The sequence below is a fragment of the Adiantum capillus-veneris genome, chromosome 6 (assembly GCF_014529385.1).
Source record: "Adiantum capillus-veneris isolate H3 chromosome 6, ASM1452938v2, whole genome shotgun sequence".
Taxonomy (NCBI): domain Eukaryota; kingdom Viridiplantae; phylum Streptophyta; class Polypodiopsida; order Polypodiales; family Pteridaceae; genus Adiantum; species Adiantum capillus-veneris.
In genome coordinates this window covers 172,575,897-172,597,137 of record NC_140936.1, presented here as the reverse complement: position 1 = coordinate 172,597,137, position 21,241 = coordinate 172,575,897, and the positions used below count along the sequence as shown (strand labels likewise).

General features: G+C 42.7%; 1 pseudogene; it reads right to left on the bottom strand.

Moving 5' to 3' along the window:
- Positions 1–5,067: 5,067 nt before the first annotated feature.
- Positions 5,068–6,163, bottom strand: LOC147456716 (uncharacterized; annotated as a pseudogene).
- Between the last annotated feature and the right edge of the window lie 15,078 nt (positions 6,164–21,241).

Below are 21,241 nucleotides of genomic sequence, written 5' to 3'. Positions count from 1 at the left end.
CATGGGTAAAAAAAGTTACTGTAGGTAAATATGATTTGTATTTAACATGTAGGTGAAAAATATTTACTGTAGGTAAAAAATATTTACTGTGGTAAAAAATATTTACTGTCGGTAAAAAAGTGAAAACGGAGTATGCTGTGCTGTGAGTCCACACGAACATCCTCATGTAAATTTCACTAGAAATTCACACCTAGAATGGGCTATTCTGTAAGATATAGGTTGTAGGCATGCATAAGAGCTCGTTCCCACGTATCTTCTGTCCATGGAACTTTTTACTCTTTGGTGCTTGTGAAGTAGATTTTTCTTCTCTTTCGAGATCCCTTGGACTAGAGTATCCTCATCTCCCCAACAACTGACTGTGCCTTTATTGCATCTTTAGAAGGGGTCCTAAAAACCATGCATCACTTACCTTGGTCGCGGAACCCTGAGAGTACTCTCACTCCTCCTCAATCACTTCTTCACCGCATTGTTGTGCGCTTTTCAATTGGTTGTGCAACCATCTTAAGCTCATGAATGCTGGTACTCTCTCTAGACGCGCCAGATAATGCATCGGTGATTCTCTTTCCCGTCTCCACTCGATTCATGCCCTTTGTCGCTCTTGCTTTGCATCCTCGTATTGTGAAATCCACTTTTGCATCACTGGATTGTGAAGCATGCAAAATGGATTGATTTTATCCTCTAGATCTTCGTCATCTTCTTCTCAACATCGAGATTGCACATGACAATCCCAGATATGCGTTTATAATCTATGGTTCGCCATAGCATGTCTCGGGCTTTATCAAATTCGTCTCCACTCTCCAATGTAAGATAGGGACTCTGATACTAGCCAACCTTCTACCATGCTACCCTCCGGACATGCCTTCTGACGCATATATCCCTTGAGCATTTTCATGAAACGTTCTAAAAAGAATATCCATCTGGAATGTACTGTGCCAGCTATTTCCACCTCATCAACTATGTGAACAAGAAGATGCACTTGAATAGTTAGCATGGTAGTAGGAAAGTGTTTTTCAAACATACACACAGCCTCTGCAGTGTTTAGTTTGGCAAATCATATGGAATCTACATGGATCTCCTTTTGTGAGATCCATTGCACCAACTTCGCAAGTTTGTAGATTGTGGTATGGATGTCAACTGCAGGAGACAAACATCCCTCAATGGCAACCGGTAAAATAAACTGCAAAACACGTCTAGCAATGATATTAAAGTCTATGCACAAATTTGTTACACAATTCCCACTATGATATATTCCACTTCAAATATACCTGACACATTTTATGCTAGTCGTGTGACTTCAAGCCAGTAAGCTTCCCTTCTTTAGTGAAACACGTTCGGAGCGAGTGCATGACGCAAGGTGGGGGTCTACACAAATTGAATGGTCTCTTTTACTTTGCGTTCTTAGGCTCCTGTAAAAATCCATGGCGCTTTAGGGAGTTTTATCGATCCATCGGGTGCTGTCTGTGGCCAATATTGCTCCATATGATCCACATTTGTAAGGTCAACTCTGGCTCCCAAAGTATCTTTCTTGCCGATGAGATGGTCCCACAGCAGATTACCCACATTCTTGAATATGTGCATTGGATCGAGAAAGTGATTGATCATGAGTCTGGGCCAATATGGTAACGCGTACCATAAGAGAGTTTCTTCATCTCTGGGGGAAACCCGTCATCACACATCTCCTTCTACTCTAACCATGCTTATGCAGACATCCTCAATGGCTCTCTTCCCAAAAAATTGTCGTGTAACTCATGATTCTCTAGAAGATACACTTGATGACCTTCGTACATTTGCTTCTTTAGTGAGGGCGCTCAACGTGCATTAAGTCTGGGTCCACATTTGACACATGCTCTGTATCCACTTGTTTGAAGCCTTGCATGTATACACATGAAAATAGATAAGCTTGAGAAAAACCAAGATTTATAGTCTTTGAGTTTGAGTATAAATCGCTTGAGCATTCTGTTAGTCCGGGATAGTCATGCATGGTTCACATTAGAATTCCTCTGATCAAAGCATTCCGTCGACCTGTGTGGAAACTCATATCCACCACTTCTATGCCAATCCACAATTTTTGTAGCTCTTGCAATAGTGGACGAATATACACATCCATATTCTTCACTTTATACCCGCCCAGTACAATCAAGCTTAGAAACAGGTGCCCCTTCTTGGTAGTCAACCACGGGGGAATGTTGTAGTTGACGATGACAACGGGCCATACAATGTAAGATTTTGACCTCTGACCAAATGGATTCATGCCTATGTGAAAATTTCGAGCTTCCCTTGCAAAATCTGGCCATGTATCGTCTATATGTTTTCAGGCTACACAATCTGCCCGAATCTGTAGCACACCATCCGAAGATCTATTCTCCTCGCGCCATGATGCTAGGGCGGCCATGGACTTACATTCAAAGAAATGCTTGATGCGAGGAAGCAGAGAAAAATGTGGCAAAACCTTTGGTGGAATTTTTTGTCCCTGGAGATCTACTCGATATCTCTCAGAATCACATTTCGGACACTTATCCATGTCTATGTATTCCCCTCTGAAAAGAATGCAGTCGTTAGGACAAGAGTGAATCAAATTGTAGTACATTCCCAAGTTTTGCAAGACCTTTCTTGCTTCCTCTCTGGAATCTGGCATCGCATTATCAGCTGGCAATATGTTCTCTTTGAGCAATCTACACAGCAAAAAAAATGCGGTACACTTGTGTAACTAATCTATCATATCATTATACGTCTTTAATTTTTTATTGAAGTAAGCACATTGTAATAGATCAAGTGAAAAGCGCTGTGATGCTGGTGTCACTCCATCCAAACTTTGCTTGCATGTTGAGAAGAACTAGGAGCAGCTTCAATCTAGTCACACGTGCTCCATCATACAATGGCGTATCGGCTTCACTTTTCATATCATCATAGATAAGCCTTTCTGAATCCATGATCCTCTTGATCATCCCATCAATCTCGGGCTCAAACATAGCCTCATTGGGATTGTGGTCAGCATGATCATCCTCCGAGTTGTCAGAGGCTACATCTTGTGGCCTCACGTATGCTTCTTGACCAAAGCGCCTGCAAATACATCTATTGGGTTGTAAGATTCCTGCCTGTTGGCCAGTGTCAAAGTCTGACGAGTTATAATTCCAACAACTCGATCTATAATAGATGGATCAAACTCGCCAAATTTGCAAATGTGCTGCAAAGAAACGTGTCTTGTCCGTCGCACATCATGTTTGCATTGATTACAAGGACATAAGATCCTTGTTGAGAGATAGGCGTTTCGGTTGGACGGCCCCACATCATCATCACTACTCATAATGAATGTAAAAACCTTATAACCTGGAAATAAATTTAATCTTCTATTGGCATCCTCCGTCTCTCTCCCTCTCTCTCTCTCTCTTTGATCACACTGTAAACTACCTCATATTCTCTAGTCATGTCCGATCCCCGCACACCTCGGTCTTGAGGTGCATGGAGATCAGAACCACCAAGTTATGATCTCGTCTTTATTGGTCAATGCCTATATTTCTGGGTACGAGAAATCTACACACCCACGTATACATGACAGTGCATGTAGTGGACAAAACCCCTTTTTCTCTTCTTTAGCTGCAGCAATTCACAACATCTTAACATCTCTTTGCAGTAGATCCTTGTTCGAGGGATTACTTAGCACATTACATGTTGGCCTCCAATCTGAGTAGCATGTCGTTGAAAGCTTTCCAACTTAAGGTCGTATCCGTAGAGAGGAAGAGAGGGATCACCGTTGGCCTAACTCTAATTTTTCTCCATAATCCCGAAGGTAGACTTTAATCTAAAAACTAAATTCAGAATCTAATCTTAAATCTAACCTAATTGAATATATGGTGATTCTGAGCTAATTTAACATGGTTAGTGGGTGAGTTAATAGGTGTCAGATTCTGATGGGAATATACATATTGTTGTGTACCTAGTGTTTGCTCTTTGGGAAAAGCCTTGAGCTTAGCTGGAACTCCCCCTTCATTGACTTTAATCTAAAAACTAAATTCAAAATCTAATCTTAAATCGAACATAAATCTAAATTTAATCTAATCTTAAATCTAACCTAAACCTAAATGTAATCTAGCTTAAATATAATCTAACCTAATTTTAAGTCTAATTTAAATCTTAGCCTAATCTTAAGTTTAATCTAATTTTAAATTTAGCATAAATTTAAAATATAAGTTAAATGTAAACCAACCTAATCTTAGATCTTAATCTAACCTAATCTTAAATGTAATTTTAAATCTAACATAACCCTAAATCTTAATATAACATTTCATTTCATATGTTCTCTATTGTTTTTAATCTATCTCTATCTCTCTCTTTGTTTTCTCCCCTTACCTCTCTCTTTTTGTCTTCTCCCCATCTCTCTCTCTCTCTCTCTCTCTCTCTCTCTTTCTTTTCCTCTCTCAATGTGTGTGTGTATGCATTCTTTGTTTATGCATGTGTGTGTAATTTTTTGTGCATTCAATGTGTGTGCAAGTGTTTGTTGTCTATGCATGTGTGTGCATTCTCTCTCTCTCTCTCTCTCTCTCTCTCTCTCTCTCTCTCACACACACACACACACACACACACACACACACACAAAGACACAATGTGTGTGTGTGTGTGATTGAGAGGGAGAGAGAGAAAGAGGGAAAGGGAACATGAGAGGGAGGAGAGGAAAGGAGTATACGTGGATCTCCTTCCTCTCCTTGTGTGTGTGTGTGTGTGTGTGTGTTTGGGGGGAGAGGGGAAGAGAGAGAGAGAGAGAGAGAGAGAGAGAGAGAGAGGGAGAGCGCGGGTTTACCTGTTTCGCTAGAGCACCGAAACTCAGATTTGCGATCTGAGTTTTTGGCACTCTCGGTTAATTTTTTACCCCTATCTATGTCGCTATGTTTGTCGCTATACTATTTGTTGCATAGCGATGCCGTGGATTTTAACTTTTGAGCGTCACACTACTAGAGTTGCTAATATGAAGAACCTCTTGTAGTGTTTAAAGCCACATTAAATGTTTGGCACTATGTCATCCTATGTTGTGGACATTGATATGCGATTGAATGAAAACCACTAACCTTTCCTTCAATTGGAGCTCTCCTCTTGTACTTTTGGATGCTTGACATCCATGTGAACATATTTATTTGTCACCAACAACATGAGGGGAAGAGAAGAGCTTGGCAGTGGTGAGTCGCTAACCAGGTGCAGAGAGGGACGTTGCACACAAAAACGAAACTAACAAAAACAAACGCACAAAAAATTCTCAGTGAAATCTTAGGCAAATGGCCATAAAAACACACAATGCATGTGGCCTATTTTGCAATTACCTTGGGAAGCGAACTCATAGAAGAGGATATGGGGGACCCTTCAAGAAAAGTCTTTTTGCCACGGATTTTCGTTGGTGCCAACAAAGGACCTTGTTCATTAGTGGTTTGAAGTCTCTTCTACAACACATGAATGTTCAAGAGACTTTGTATTCTCCAAACGACAACAGACTTGACAAACTGATACGACCCTATGCCCGTACCAGTGTTGATCGTCCGGAGACCTCATTACTAGAATCGTGTGTCTCCTCACATTGTTTGGAGTCCTTCCTACATGGACGTCTCTATTGAGTATGACTAACGTCTAAGTAGAAAAGCAAATTTGAATTTTTAACATAATAAAACAGACGCAAAATAACCATGGACTTACGTGCTTATCAAATCCATCTGCAATCGATCTACAAATATTGGCCATTTGTTCATCACATCACGAAGGTAAGATTCCATGGCCTGTGATACCTTGAGGTTGAGAAAATCCTCTCTGGAACCTGCGTCTATTTTTGCTGACTCCTCGAGCGCATCCCAAACTTTTGTTTCTTTCTTTACCTCACGGGCTTCATGTGCCTTCACATTACGTTTGAACTTATATTCAGCATCTTCAAATTGTGCATGACATTGCTTCTCGTATGCAGGTTCTCAGGACGTTGCAGCGACACAACCAAGGGGACGACCTGCCTTGCGCTTCGAAGTATCACATTCTATCCCATGGACTTCGAGTTGGTTATCATCATGTCCCCTCGTCGCAAGTAGCAGACGTGCTGACTACGACATGCATCATCAGCAAGACACATACGTGCTTTTCGCCCATCCTCAAGCACGATGCCATCAAACAACTTTGACTCGCTACTTGCAACCATGGTGCCTAGTACACTACAACAATGCAGGCAAAAAAGGTTGCATTCTCCTTAGTGTGCGTATTGGTGTGAATGGTGTGTGAAAGAGTCGATTGTGTGTATGTTTTATGCGTGCAATTGTGTGTGTGTGTGTGTGTGTGTGTATGTGTGTGTGTGTGTGTGTGTGTGTGTGAGAGAGAGAGAGAGTCGATATTGCACGTACATGTGTGTGTGTGTGTGTGTGTGTGTGTGTGTGTGTGTGTGTGTGTGAGAGAGAGAGAGAGAGAGAGAGAGAGAGAGAGAGAGAGTCTTAGAGAGTCGGCCGTCCGTAGGATTATTCATGTGTGTGCGTGTGCGTGTGTGGGGGGATAGAGAGAGGGAGAGAGAGAGAGAGAGAGAGAGAGAGTTGATTGCATACGATTATACATGTGTGTGTGTGTGTGTGTGTGTGTGTGTGTGTGTGTGTGTGAGAGAGAGAGAGAGAGAGAGAGAGAGAGAGAGAGAGAGACAATCGATTATACTTATAGTAAGAGGGCTCCGTTGAATGTGCGTGTGTGTGTGAGAGAGAAAGAGCATCATCTGGTGTCGAGAGCCCCTACTCCAAGCAGCTCCTCATTTGGCGCCTTGTGAATTGCCACACAAGTGCGTGAACTATTGCTCATCACACAGTCTGCCAAAATTGGAGGTGACGCGCTCAACTCAACAAATTGAAGACATCATTCTATTATTCTCGAGGGATTCCATTTAGATTCCCATTTAACATCAACGATGCATATTCGCCCTCCATCCCCAACGTTGGTCCCGCCTCCAAACAGAGGTGTCAATTGGTCAGCATTTGTTAAAAATTGATATAAATTGATCAATCAGTTTCTCTCTCTCTCTCTCTCTCTCTCTCTCTCTCTCTCTCTCTCTCTCTCTCTCTCTCTCTCTCTCGGCTCTCTCTATTGACTAGTCCAATGACACCCATCTCCAATTTACAAGGCGAGCTACAAAGATCCTTAATGACTGCCTGGACAGGCTTGTAATCTCTCGTTTCTAACGTGGAGCATTCATTGAGTTGCACTTGCAAAGAGAGTCGAGCTGGTCGCAGCCCCTCGTCATTATATGGCACGGCTCTGGCCAGGTGGGATCTAGGGCCCAAACTAGGGGGCTCAAGGCAGCTTTAATCTCGACCGTCGCATCACGCAGTGAATTGGGGGTGAACTAGGGGGTGAACTCAGGGCAAAAATGGCACCTCGAGTTCCCCCCTAGTTCACCCCTAGTTCACCCGCCTCGCGGGGTGTGGGTTGAACCTGGGACGTCTCAATTGCCACACGAATGCCCTGCCACCATGCTAGCGTGCGTCGTTGTCCATGTGGGCATGGCACATGATCATACCCTAGTTTAGACACCCCTAGTTCACTCTTACTTCACCCACCCCTAGCTTACCCGCCCCTAGTTCACCCTTAGGTCACCCCCAGTTCACCCACCCCTAGTTCACCCCTAGTTCACCGCGTGAACTGACGGCCGAGATTAAAGCCGCTTTGCACCCCCAAATTTGGGCCCTAGATCCCCTCTGGCCCAAAGTCGTGCCATATAGTGACGAGCGTCACCGCCCGCCGACTGCAGAGTCCAGACAAGACGAGAAGTATTCACGCACCGGGCCACACTGCTGGACAGACAATGAAGTGTCCGCCAAAAGTGAACCGACACAAGCATTTTAGGGCGCATTCGCACGCTGGCGACGACAACGGTTTGTCGCTTAGCAAAAACCCTGCAAGTGGAACTTCGAGTTTTCAACTCCGTCAATTTTGACATAGTAAATGCCCTCCTCTCTCTACCTAGGTCGGAGAGTTATTCTCCGCATGCTGCAGGTTGCCATGCTATCACTATCACTATTAGGAGGCATTTACTATCAGGAGGCGCATTCGCACCTGCGAATGCAGCGTGTTGCTGATGCACGAGCTTTTTGGCAGATTCCCATTAATCTTCTCCTTCACTGCATAGTGCATTGCAATAATTCCATTCGATGAGAGACCAACTCCTCGTTTTGTTGTCAGAATCCCGGGTGGAGACCCTCGTCACTATATGGCACGGCTCTGGCCAGGGGGGCTCTAGGGCCCAAATTGGGGGGCGTGAGGCGGCTTTAATCTCGGCCGTCGGATCACGTGGTGAACTGGGGGTGAACTAGGGGTCACCCTTAGGTCACCCCTAGTTCACCCACCCTAGTTCACCTAGTTCACCTAAGGGTGAACTAGGGGTGAACTCGGGGTCACCTTTAGGTCACCCCTAGTTCACCCTTAAGTCACCCCCAGTTCACCCACCCCTAGTTCACCACGTGATCCGATGGTCGAGATTAAAACTGCCTCACCACGTGATCCGATGGTCGAGATTAAAACTGCCTCGCGCTCCCAATTTTTGGGCTCTAGATCCCCTCTCGCCTAGAGCCCTGCCATATAGTGCGAGGGGTGGAGCGTTTCTGCGTCCATCGATTTTGAAAGTCAGGGCGGCACATCATCTGAGAAGCACTGCCTACGCTCTTAAACCTTCACTGAACGCCCCTCTTCGTGTTCCGACTGACAAGCAGGGTACCCTCACCACCACGGCCGCCCCCACGGCCTGCTTTCGCGCCGGAATCAGTACCTTCCAGGTGTGTGCGTCTGTTTCAACACGCTGCTCTGATCAACATAATCGTTATTTTACTGCACAGGAATTCAGGAGAGGAAACACGGCTTGGGACTCCTGTGTCCACATTCCAGTTACCGTCCATTATATATAAACTGGCTTGTTCTTTCAGCAAGCAGAATCTCAACCAGAATCGCTCATGATACGTTAGTTAAGTTGCTAGTGGGAGCGTGATCGAACCATCCCGGCTGCAATTTCTTCCACCTTTACGAGCCATATAATGCATGGATGGACTGCAAACTTTGCAGGCTTGCAGCTCTTCAAAGTTCAAGGCGCCAAAAGATTGTGTGCTTTTACATAGCTCTGATCTCTCTCTCTCTCTCTCTCTCTCTCTCTCAAAAGCTTGTGCGCGTGTTCGTAATACCTCGTATGTGTGCTGTCTGCAGGAGGACATCAAACTTGCTATGGAGATGGGGTTTACCTCGTTTCGTTTCTCGATTTCGTGGACCCGGATTTTCCCTAGCGTCCGATCACTCTCGTGTCCGGATTTCAGCATGATTTAATATGTTTATCCCAACACGGTAGATGGTGGAGAACCAGGGGAGGTGGAGTCAATCGAAGGAGTTCAGTTTTACAATAGGGTTCTCTCTCTCTCTCTCTCTCTCTCTCTCTCTCTCTCTCTCTCACACACACACACACACACACAATCCAGTGGCTCATCGACCAATCTTGTGCGATCTCTGTTGGGTGCTGCAGGAGTCTTTCCCTTAGTTACTCTGTTTCATTAAGACCATGTGCGATCTCTGTTTGGTTACTGCAGGAGTGTTTCCCTCAGTTACTCTGTTAATTCAGGCCGTACTTCGTTAAGCTCGCTTCAAGCATTGGGCTACGTTCAATGAGATGTGGACCTTCTGTGTCATGAGGGCTTACGCTTACGGTGACATGCAAGCTCCCGGTAAGTGAGTGGACGAATTAGTTGCCTGGCTGGCCGCGGCCGCGACTCGAGAATAGAGTGTTATCTTGTTGGACATAACACATGGTACTTGCACATGCCAAGGTTTATCGACTCTACGATAAAGTGTACAAGGTCCATATAACTCTCTCTCTCTCTCTCTCAACATTTCCCACTCTAATTATTATACGTCCGCTAACCAAAATGCAGCCTCACCATCACGGTGTTTGTGGGTTCAATCCCTGACACTTAGGAGCGACTCCTTACAGCGAGGATATGCTAGCAACTCAACATTACCTAGAGTTTTTCAGCGGCTGGTAACTTGCTCAGCTCCTTGTTAGCAATCACTAACTAATAGCATTCGGTGTCGAATATAGTTGTGGTATGTGGTGACCCTGTGGTGTTTGGAGACTACCCGAGGTCGATGCGGGTATGAGAACTTAGAGATTAACTTAAATGTGATTAATACCATTGTTAATTAATATGCTAACGTTAAGACATAAGAGAGTGCAAGATAGGAATAGAGCAACGGCACTAGATTACACTTGAATGGAGAAAGAACACCTTGTTACAAATGAGGGTAGCCTATGGGCTTTATATACAAGTTGAGAGAGTGATGAATATCCATCACATGTGAATTATAGGTAGGTGGGAGTAGACACATGTTGAGACTTACATAGGTGGAAGGAGTCCATGTGGGAATTAGGGAATAGAGGTAGGTGGAAAGGAGTCCACCCTTAATAAAATATTAGATAACTTTTACATCCCCCCTTAAGGGTGGACTTCTCGTTGTAATGTATTGAGATTGATGAACAAAAAGCTTTGTGACGTAGCCATGTCGTAGATACATGCTATCCCCCCTCAATGGGAAGTTCATCCAGTAGGGATCAAATTCAAATTACGAGATGTGGCGTGAGAGATGCACTCAATTGTTTGCAGAAGCATGTAATCTGATGTGCCAAGAAGAGGTATGTCAACCACAAAGAGGCCTAAGATAGCCATGCCTTTAGAGGTCTACCATATGTAGATATTATAGTCTTGTTGTTGAGTGAAGCTGTGAGCGACAAGACGTGCCTTGTAGTGAGCAACTGGGCGGTTGGGGTGGTATTTCTTCTTTAATAGCCATTTGCACGAGACAATGTTATGATTCTTAGAAGGTGGCACAATCTCCCAAGTGTTAGCTTCTTTGAGGGCTTGTAGTTCATCCAATATGGTGACATGCCACTCCTTGCTCTCGCTATAAGCAAGGGCATCGAGAACAGATAGGGGAAGGGCATCTTCAAGAGGCGCTGATGGATGTTCAAGAATCACTTCATCACTGAGGACAACAGAGAAATTGGTGGCTTGATAGATCTTGCGATAGAGTGGGTGCGGCCATGTTAGCTAGAGGCGGCTTGGTCCAAGTGTATAGCCCAGGTGCGTTGCGATGGCAAGGTGGCAAAAGTAGAGCTATGGGGCTCAACTTCTTCGACATCTGTTGGGATGGGAGTACTTGGCAAGGCTTTGTGGGAGTTGTGGAAAAAAGATGGCGATCATGAAGGTGAAGCCGATAGCGAAGGTGACGGGAGCTCACAAAGTGGAGCACCAAGTGTCTGCGATGTGATGGAAGTAGCGACAGCCAGGATGGACGGTGTTGGTGATGGTGTCAATTGCGAGGAGATGGGTGCAAGAGGTGGTGTAGGAGTGTTGTCGATTGGTTGTGCATGAGAATGCGGGGCACGAGGAGGTGGATGGGCGATGAGGAAAGGCCTTTCAATGGTGAAAGGAGGCTCAAGATTGTGCCCAGAAGGGTGGGAAATTTGCATGGGTGTGTGTGTCAATAAACATTGATGAGAAGAGTGGATTGGTGATGAGAATGTAAGGTGCAATGGTGGAGAAGATTTACCTAATAATATGAATTCTTCATCAAAGACGACAATGCGGGTGAAGATAAACTTATGATGGTCTGGGATATAGAGGCGGTATGCCCTAATGCCAAAGCCATCACCGTAGCCGACAAAAGTCGTGCGTTGAGTACGTGGTGATAGTTTTGATATAGGTTGCGTCACAAGTGGGTATGATGTAACATTTAATGGCCTAGTAACTTCTGCGTAGCAGAAAGTAGCATGAACATAGTGAGCATTTCATTAGAATAGATTCCTAAAGAGAATAACAAGACTGCTTGGGTGGAGAGAGCAACAAAAAGCATAACACCTAGTTAGATATCATGAACAATACTTCCAAAGAGAAAGAAATTAAGCTATGGATAACAGTTGAGGATCGGATTTGCATGGAGCCGGTCCCCCCTCCAAAAGGCTTTGTATTATGGTTTCTCCCATCAAGAGAAACAATTTACAATACAATTCTTTGTGTTCCTTCAATACTAGCTAGTGCAATGAAGATGGAACCTTCAAGCACTAAGAAAAAAATTTATTAAACACAACATAAATTCCCTCGCAGTCTTAGACCCAAGACCTCACACACCTTCGAAGATGGTGAGAGCTAGCAGGGTATGAGAGTAGATTGAGATCAAGGAGTAGTCTTACGGGAAAGTTCTGCATCTCCTCACATAATCACTCATATTAGCATAGCTTAGCTTAGTAATTAGCATGGTAGAGGAGATGAGCATGCATTGAAGCTTGGCTCTTGGTGGTATTTGCATCACAAAGCCAAGAGTTGTTGGTGTAGGCCTCCCTTCTCACAAGCTTGGAGTAGGTGATAAGCTTTCCATTAAAGCTTGAGAAGGAGAGAGAGAGTCTTCATACTCCACACATAGACTTGTGTGAGTCTATATGCAATAATTCCTTGAGAAAATTCAGCCCCCTCTCTCTCTTCGTCGACCCCTCTTGCTAATTACTCATGCTACAACCATATTGGACCTCCCCAAGCCTAGCCAATGTAATTTCAAGAGCATAAGTGATAGCCTTCTAACATGTGTCCCCCTTTCTCCTTTTGTAAGAGGTTTAGGTAATTAGATAATGCAACTAAACTCTCATTGGACCCCTTTGTCTCCTGGCCAATAGAAATCAGGCAAGCCATTGGGCTGTTGAATGCTCATTGGACCCCTTGGGAGACTGTCCAATATTCTTCTAGAGAGCTTAATTACTATTGGTTCTTTTACTAAGTGTTTTTAAATTAATTAAACTAGATTTACTCTAGACTAATTCTCATTGGTTCACATATAAGGCCATCCAATAGGATTTGAGTACACCTTCTGGGCATCTGGGCTAGGAAGCCGCCATGTGTGACTTATTTCCTTTGTGTAAAGAGAGCTTGTGTGTGTGTGTGTTTGTGTGTGTGTGTGTGTGTGTGTGTGTGTGTGAGAGAGAGAGAGAGAGAGAGAGTTTCTCTCTCATCTCCTACTTCTACGGCTTGCCCCCTCCTATGTAGGGATGCATGAAGACTTTTTGAGCACACACAAAGCATCCAATTTTCCTAGGTTGTTGACCTTTGGACACAACCTTTGAATTTTGGAACCTTAGCATTTTAGAAGTCTTAATGGGCTGAACCTTAGGGTATTTTAAGACCATTGTTGTACCTTGCTCTTTTGCAGATGGCCTCCCCTATTGAAGCTTGGCTCTTGGTGGGATTCGCATCACAAAACCAAGAGTTTTTGGTGTAGGCCTCCCTTCTCACGAGCTCGGAGTAGGTGATAAGCTTTCCATTAAAGGTTGAGAAGGCGAGAGGTAGTCTTCTTACTCCACACATGGACTTGTGTGAGTGTGTATGCAATAATGCCTTGAGAAAATCAGCCCCCTCTCTCGCTTGGTCGACCCCTCTTGCTATTTACTCATGTTGCAACCCTATTGGACCTCCCCAAGCCTAGCCAATAGAATTTCAAGAGCATAAGTGAAAGCCTTCTGACATGTGTCCCCCTTTCCCCTTTTGTGAGAGCTTTAGGTAATTAGATAATGCAACTAAACCTTATTGGATCCCTTTGTCTCTTGGCCAATAGGAATCAGGCAAGCCATTGGGCTGTTGAATGCTCATTGGATCCCTTGGGAGACTTTCCAATAGTCTTCTAGAGAGCTTATTTATTATTGGTTCTTTTATTTAGTGTTTTTAAATTAATTAAACTAGGTCTACTCTAGCCTAATTCTCATTGGTCCACCTCCAAGGCCATCCAATAGGATTTGAGTACACCTTGTGGGCATCTAGGGTAGGGAGCTGACATGTGTCCTCATTCTCATTGGTCCACCTCCAACGCCATCCAATAGGATTTGAGTACACCTTGTGGGCATCTGGGGTAGGGAGCTGACATGTGTCCTCATTCCCTTTGTGTGGAGGGAGCTTGTGTGTCTGTGTGTGTGAGTTTCTCTCTCATCTCCAACTTCTAGGGCTCGCCCCCTCCTATGTAGGGATGCATGAAGACTTTATGAGCACACACAAAGCATTCAATTTTCCTAGTCTTTTGACCTTTGTACACAACCTTTGAATTTTGGAACTTTAGCATTTTAGAAGTCTTAATGGGCTGAACCTTAGGGTATTTTAAGCCCATTGTTGTACCTTGCTCTTTTGCAAATGGACTCCCCTATTGAAGCTTGGCTCTTGGTGGGATTTGCATCACAAAACCAAGAGTTGTTAGTGTAGGCCTGCGTTCTCACAAGCTTGGAGTAGGTGATAAGCTCTCCATTAAAGGTTGAGAAGGAGAGAGGGAGTCTTCTTACTCCACACATGGACTTGTGTGAGTGTGTATGTAATAATGCCTTGAGAAAATCAGCCCCCTCTCTCTCTTGGTCAACCCCTCTTTCTATTTACTCATGCTGCAACCCTATTGGACCTCCCCAAGCCTAGCCAATAGAATTTCAAGAGCATAAGTGATAGCCTTCTGACATGTGTTCCCCTTTCCCCTTTTGTGAGAGCTTTAGGTAGTTAGATAATGCAACTAAACTCTCATTAGACCCCTTTGTCTCCTGGCCAATAGGAATCAGGCAAGCCATTGTGCTGTTGAATGCTCATTGGATCCCTTGGGAGACTTTCCAATAGTCTTCTAGAGAGCTTAATTATTATTGGTTCTTTTATTAAGTGTTTTTAAATTAATTAAAATAGGTCTACTCTAGCCTAATTCGCATTGGTCCACCTCCAAGGCCATCCAATAGGATTTGAGTAGACCTTGTGGGCATCTGGGCTAGGGAGCTGACATGTGTCCCTCATTCCCCTTTGTGTAGAGGGAGCTTCCGTGTTTGTGTGTGTGAGTTTCTCTCTCATCTCCAGCTTCTAGGGCTCGCCCCCTCCTATGTAGGGATGCATGAAGAATTTTTGAGCACACACAAGGCATCCAATTTTCCTAGGCTTTTGACCTTTGGCCACAACCTTTGAATTTTGGAAGTCTTAATGGGCTAAACCTTGGGGTCTTTTAAGCCCATTGTTGTACCTTACTCTTTTGTAGATGGCCCCCCCTTTGGATCTCTATTTTCCCTCCTTTGGATCCCTACTGTGGCCGGTCTGCAAGCTTAACCAATATTCTAGATTTTTCTTCCTTGGCACCTCCCCATATTAAATGATTAGTTTAACATAAGAAATCATTTAGGAGAATTAGATATTAGTTATTATCACAAATTGATAGCCGCTTTTTGGCTCTCCATAGTTGCCATAGTGAGCTTCCTCACCCTATCAAATCACTCAAACATTATGGTTATCCTCACCCTTTCATTGTACATAGGCATGTGTAAGTTAGGGAGTTTTTCCCATATATCCTTAGAACCCTCACTTAGCTAGTCACTGGGCTAGTTTAGCCAAAAAAATTAAAAAATTAAAAAATATTATGACCCATTTGCGTGTAAATATTTCATTATATATAGGGCCAAAATATAATGAATTTTCATAACTATTTTAGTATTTATTTAAATATTTCTACTTAGGTGTGCGTTATTTGCCTATGTATGCTATGTTCTTTGACTCACCATTACCACAATTTTTTTTACCATTTTCCATACTCTTTATTCTATATAGAAATATTTTCATGCAAGCTCTCTTATTTTTGGTGTGAATCCACTCCTAGGAAAAAACCTCAAAAATACTTTTCACCATCAGTCATTGCCTTTCACTAAATTCCTATTTCCTACAGGTATTATTTTTTATCTCTTGCAAATAAATATACAAAAAAAATGATGGCCCTCCTCATTTGATTGCCTATATTTTCATATATATATATATATATATATATATATATATATATATATATATATATATATATATATATATATATATATATATATATATATATATATATATATATATATATATATATATATATATATAATATAATATAACCCACACTATTCTAGATTCCATGAATTGTTTATATATATTAGCTTGTCTTTTTTCATCATATCCATATTAAATTTATGCATAATCCACAACCATGCATATTTTCAAACCTCTAAGAATCAATTAGTTCATGCTCTCATGCAAGGAGGGGCTCACCTTTGGAGCCTTATGCAAATTCAACAAGAAGGGGGCCACTGAAGACTTTTTTTGTGAAGCAAAATAGGCCTTTTGGTGGGATTTTTTATATTCATCTCCACTCCAAATTTGAAGCAGTGATTAGAAGATAAAATGTGGACCAAGAGCTGAATAATCACCTAAATTTTTTTCATAATTTTTGGAGCTACCACCGGTGAGGTATGAGTTTTTGATGGAACCGAATCTGCCCACTTTTGTCACAAGTAGCCCATAGTCTTCTCTCACCTCTTTCCATACTTCTACACACACACACACACTCATTCCTCTCAATCCCTCACTCAAACCTGCACCTTCCATGATTTCTCTCATCTTCTTCACCATTAACCTCCCCTCTTACTTCCATAGCTCTCATATGAGCTCTACATGTACATACACCATCTTTATGCCTCTCTCTATTACTTCCAAAGTACAATTCCATCTTACCCCTTCTCTATAAACATAAAATTCAGCATGCCAAACCATGCTTAACCTCTGCACATTGAGAGATCTCATCAACCGAATTGCCATTTTCACCATGATAATCAACCTTGGCGGTGGTGGCATAAAGAACAGAAGAACAAGAAGAGGATCGATAGTCATTTTGAGAACCTATACAAGTAAGTCCAAAACTGCTTCAAGCTTCACTAGCACAAGGATTTCCTCACTTCATTCAACCATACACCTCATTCTACCCATTTGAAATATATCATTAACTTTCTAGTGATTACTAACACTAACCACTAACATACTAAGACCAAATAGTTATTAACCTAACCATAAAAGACACCTCACCTCAAGACATGAGCATATAACTCTCTCTTTCTCTCTCTCTCTCTCTCTCTCTCTCTCTCTCTCTCTCTCTCTCTCTCTCTCTCTCTCCTTCCTTAAAACTCTACTTTCACCTTACTTACCATCACTAATGCTATCTTTTGAGGCCACATCCATGACTCAATCAGACAAAGAAGGCCCGCAATGTTTTGATATTTAGAATAAATCATAATCTTGATTTGTTAGCTTGTAAATTAGGATTTTCAAATAATCTTAATGAGGGTCACCAACCTATAAATAGGCCCCTCTCCTTCTTGTAAAACAACCCCCAATATCTCACATAGCACCCCAACACTGTATGCGTGAGGAGAGACTTAGGCGTAGCAACCACTTTGTGAGCTTCACTACTGGTGTAAGAGAATTTTTCAAGCTACACATTGCAAGTGAGAGCGTGAGTTCAAAATCTCAAAACGACTATCGTATATGTTCCTCCATCATCAATAAATTGAGGTTTGGTGCATCAAAGGCGTGATTCAACATTCAAATCTTCGTCCTTTCACTTGTGCAATACCGTTTGGTGAATTCAAGGTGACTTGTGTATTTTAAGTTTCTATCATTTGATCTTGTTGAGAAAGTGTTTTAGTGTGTTTTCATTATTAGTTTTGTGTCCATTGTAAGAGGGTATTGTGGTGAGAGGTATCCCACACCCTAAGACAGTGTGTGTGTGTTGGCAACGTTTAGCATTCACTAAGCATTGAGTTAGCTTTGTACAAGCTCTACGATAGCATCATAACGAACCATCTCCATTTGCAAGTCACAAACAAGTTATTACACAAGATTCATTCCTATCTCTCTCTCTTCGCTTTGCTCTAGCTCTCTCTACTCCATTTGGCGTGTGTCTTGATGTGAGATTTCTTGTGTATGTTTTGTGGCGCATCTTCTTGGGTGTGAAAAAAATCTCTCTTCTTGTGTCCTAGTTCGCCTACCATAACTAGGTGGTGCCCCTTCACTTGTTGGGCTATGGGTTTGTTGTTGTTTATTGCTTGTGGTTGTCCGAGCCCCAATTAAGTAGCACTAGATACTTGAGGGGTGTTTAGAGGTCGCCTCTCGTGTTGCCCATCCCAGACCGCCTCAATATGCAATGCTGCCAAAGATTCAAAGGTGGCCAAGATGAGGTGGGTGACCATGTGAGAGGGTGTAGGGTGTAGTAGTAGGATTGTGGGTGGATGAAATGCGGTTTTGAATGTAGAAGGCAGTGGCAGTAGCTCCTTCCGAATAGGTGTTTGGGAGGCTATCTTGAAGAAGCATGGCATGAGCATCTTTGAATAGTGTGCGATTCTTGCGCTTGGCATGACCATTTTATTATGGGTGGTCGGTGATAGAGAATTCATGTCGAATGCCAACAAAAAGACATAGATCTTTGAATGCATGAGAAGTGTACTCCCCACCATGATCTGTGCGGAGAGTTTTAATGTGGCACCCATGTTTAGTCTCGACTAGTGCCTTGAATGTGCAAAAATGAGAGAAGGTTGAGGATTTCTCGGTCATGTAGTAAGTAGTTGTGTATTTTGAGAAATCATCTATAAAAGTAAGCATATACTTATTGCCAGTGAGGGAGTTGATGAGTAATGGGCCACAAACATCAGAGTGGATGAGGTCGAGAGTCGTGATGATGATGTGGGGAGTGGGACGTGATGTGCTTTAGCAAGAATGCAGCCCTCACAAAGTGTGATGTGACTGAGGTGCTTGGGAAGACCTACTGCAAGTTGGCAATGAGTGAGTTGGTGCAAAACATATTGAGAAACATGTCCTAGTCTATTATAATGCCACTTGAGTGTGTTTTCTTGTGTTTTTATGGATGATGCAGATGCATGTGTAGGCAATGAGTCACCCAATGGATAAAGACGCCCAGTTTTGGGGAGAAAAAATGTGACATACTGACACTCTTTGTTTTGTGCCGAAATGTGGCAACCTTCTCACATGAATTTGATGATGATGTCATTGTCGGTTAGCTCGTCGACAGAGATGAGAATTTTCTTGAGTTCAGAGACATAATATACATGAGAAATAGTAGTGTGTAGGCCATTAGGTAGTTTAATGACAGCATCTCCATAGGCTTTGGCGAGTTGGATGCTGTTATCACCAAGGCATACTTCTAGAGGGTGTTCTAGATAAGTGATGTTGGATAGCCAGTGTAGGTGATATGTCATATGATGGGTGGCGCCCGTATCAAGTAGTCACATATTGGGATATGAAGTAGCTATAGTGGTGGCATATATTCGCAAAGGATAAGATGGGCTATCATAAGTAGATATGTCAGCATAATGAGCCTTACCATAAATAGAAGGAGATGGCTAGCCATGGCATGTCCCCCCTTGAGGGTAAGAAGGATATAGATTAGGGTGAGAGATAGGACAATTACCTTGATTGCATGGTTTCCAAGAGTCCTTTGTGAGGTGTCCAAAGCGATGACAGTTGGTGCATTGCTTTGAATTTTGGTGATTGTGGTGGCTTTGAAATTGCGGCTTTCTTCCAAAATTATTGTGATGTCAAGGAGGGCCTGAATTTTGAGGCTTCTTGCCATTGCAAGGACGTGAGTTTCTTGTCATAGTGACAAGTGTTGTGGACTTCTACGAGCTTCTAGTGTGTTTGTGAAGCGTTTCCTCCTGATGGATCTTGGCTACAAGATTTTGTAGTTGAAAGTTAGCCACGGTGGCTTGTGTAGTGATAAAGGCTCTCCATGATGCAGGTAGAGAATCCAATAAGAGCATACTTTGAAGCTCTTCCGGGATGGCAAGCCTTGAGAGAAGTACTTCATCTAGAAGTATTTTCCACGTCTTCAAAAACTTGGAGGATGACTGATCCTCTTGCATGGTAGTATTTACAAGTTTCTTGATCAGGAAAACTTGGTAGACGAGGTCAATGTGCTCATAATTCTTCTCAAAGAATTTCCAAATGGCGCTAGCAATAGTTAGCTTTTTCACCATTTGGACTTGCCGATCTTGGCAATGGAGAATAAGCTCCATCTTGGCACTATTGTTTCTACTATGCCAAGTATTGTAGGTGTCAATGAAGTATGCTGACTCTTCATATTCGGGGTGATTAGGTTGCTCTTTGACTCCTGACATGACGTCCCAAAGTTGCAGCTACTTGAGGTAGAGTTCCAACCGAATCTTCCACACTTGGTAGTTTGTGCCGTTAAGCTTGTCGATAATGTAGCGGGACTTGTAGGTGGATGCGGAAGATGAAGAAGCAAACTCGGCCATCTTTCGAGGTTCCAGATTCCTTGAAAAGAATGGAGAGTGAGACTTCGAGTGCGGGCTAGAGAGGATGGAATGCTCTTAGCACTAATTAGAAAAAAAAACTAATCTTAAGTTCTATCGCTCTGATAACATGTGAGAACTTAGAGACAAACTTAAATGTGATTAATATCACTGTTAATTAATATGCTAATGTCAAGACATAAGAGAGTGAAAAATAGGAATAGAGCAATGACAATAGATTGCACTTGAATGGAGAAATAACACCTTGATACAAATGAGGGCAGCTTATGGGCTTTATGTACAAGTTGAGAGAGTCAAGAATATCCATCACATGTGAATTATAGGTAGGTGGGAATAGACACATGTTGAGACTTACATAGCTGGAAGGAGTCCATGTGGGAATTAGGGAATAGAGGTAGGTGGAAAGGAGTCCACCCTTAATAAAATACTAGATAACTTTTACAACAGGAGGCACTCATTGAGAGGTTACCCAGGTTTTCTCCCAAGGAGAGTGAGGAGCTGAAGAATAACTGTGATTTTATGGGCCACAACTACTACATCGCCTTCTTTATTAAAAATGCAGAGGTCCCTAAAGGTCTCAACAGCAGGTGGTATGATACTGCTGGATGCTACGAGGTAGAATGTAAGTACTTTTGTCTTTCTCAAGTCTACCGCACCTATGATTTATCAAGATTACAAAATACGGTTGCATGTAGTCTACTTACCAAATTTTCCTCTTGTGCAGATTTTCCTCTTGTGTAGATGCTACTAGTAATGCTTGCTTACTTGCCTCACTATAATTATGCATAGTGCTCAATGTAATTTTGTAGTTCATGTGTCCCTGCCCTCTCGAGTAAGCACGAGTATCTTCTACTGCTCTTACTTTGTTGATCTCTAATTAAGGAGTTGAAGGAACTTGGATCCAAAACTATGGAAAGCATCTACCATGCCACATTACATAAAAAAGTACTACATACACGTCTGATTATTCAGACATGCGATTTTGTCTTTGTTTTAAATATCTCAAGCATGAACACATTCATTTTGTTAGGCTGCATGGACGAGTCCCTGAACAATGTGGAAGAATCCTTA